The sequence below is a fragment of the Chiloscyllium plagiosum genome, chromosome 27 (assembly GCF_004010195.1).
Source record: "Chiloscyllium plagiosum isolate BGI_BamShark_2017 chromosome 27, ASM401019v2, whole genome shotgun sequence".
NCBI lineage: Eukaryota > Metazoa > Chordata > Chondrichthyes > Orectolobiformes > Hemiscylliidae > Chiloscyllium > Chiloscyllium plagiosum.
Window position 1 is genome coordinate 11159537 of NC_057736.1, and position 1776 is coordinate 11161312.

Genomic DNA, 1776 nt, shown 5'->3' on the forward strand with positions numbered 1-1776 from the left:
CCCAACAAGTTCCACACCGACCCTTTGAAGATTAACCCACCCAGACCCATCCCCCTACCTTACATTTAATGATGCACCTAACACTATGGGCAATTTAGCGTGGCCAATTCACCTGCCTGCACATCTTTGGATTGTGGGAGGAAACCCACGCAGACACAGGGAGAACGTGCACCCAAGGCAGGAATTGAACCCAGGTCCCTGATGCTGTGAGGTTGCAGTTCTAGCCACTGAGCCACCGTGCTGCTTTAAGATGTCTGGTGATTGAAAAAAGTGACCTAAATGCAAATGGGCTCAATGCGTAAGTTTGAAAGCAGTGTTTGACAATGTTGCCTTCCTGTACTGTTGTGAATTACATGTTTAAATCCTGGAATGGTATTAAGTTGTTGCTTTAAAAATGAAAGCACAGCACACTTGTATGTAACCAGCTGACGTTTCCAGAGTCTTCTAAAAGCTGTTGATGGTCTTGTAAATGGCATATGCAAGATACTGCAGAATCTGCATATCTGAGATAAAAATGGGAATGTTGAAAATAAGCACTTAGAAGCAGTTTTCTTTTAAATTGTAGTTCTTATTTCAGCAGGAAGGATTTTATATATTTTCAAAGGGTGCAGTTATTACTGGTTAAACCAGCATTTATTGCCCTGAATGGCTTGCTCAAGGGCAATTGAAAGTCAACCACATTGAGGATTTTAAGGTCATATATGCCAGATTGGATAAGGACAACAGATTTCCACATGACTTTTACACCAATCAAGAGTAGTTATGTATAAGCCACTAAACTTATGTATAATTCCAGATTTTTAACTGAATCCAAACTTCTCCATCTGCTATGGTGCGATTTGAACCCATGAGCATGAAGAACATCACAGTCTGGTGGCATTTCCAGTAGGCCAATGTTTCTCCAAGCAACAGAGTTAATGAGGATTGCAGTGGCTGATCTACCTACGTTAAAGATTCTGCAGCTCCCACCTACAATAATGAAAACCTGTCTTTCCATAGCATTTTATTACATTCTTAGCATGCCCTTAAGACTTCAGTAATTTGTTCTGAATTGCTGTCATTGTAGTGGAGGCAAATGCAGCCACCAGTTTGCAGACTAAATCAGAAAAATGAGTAATTACCTTATTCTTAGTGCTGAATGTTGAGTAGATGTGTCCTGAACATTTCAAAACTCTGTTCCTTTGTAAGTGCAGTACATTATTCAACCAAGCCCACCTTGATCTCAATACACTGAAAAGACAGATGGAACCCAAGTTTAATGTTCAAAAGGAGAAATGGCACCAGCAGTGAAGCCCACTTCCTTATACCCTAGTTGGCACTATCAGTGTACCTGGAACTTTGACACTGAGCTGTTGCGTTGTCCACACTCCAGCAATCAAGTTGTTGCATTAAAATCTTGTTAAGTTTGTAGATTATTGGGTGCAGAGCTGGTTGTCAGTTGATGGTTCAGTGTGCTCCTGTTTTTCAAATGTCAGGACAGTTATCATTTTAAAGATCCTTTCATTTGCTCACCTGTAAAATGGATCAGCTCTTGTGTCCTGATTGGCACCTACATGGGACTTATTGATTCATTGTAAGTTCACATCAGTCTGTTGAAGAATTAAATCTTTAGTCATTTGGGGTGTGGTGAGTGCGATATACAGTAATTTGATTTATAGAAAAGATTGGAGTCAGTTAATTGGGAGTTTTTAAAGAGGGATTTCGTTGGATTTCACAAAAGAAATGTTGTAAAGAGCATTGTTGATTTTTACCTTTGACATTTGTAACCCTTCTCAT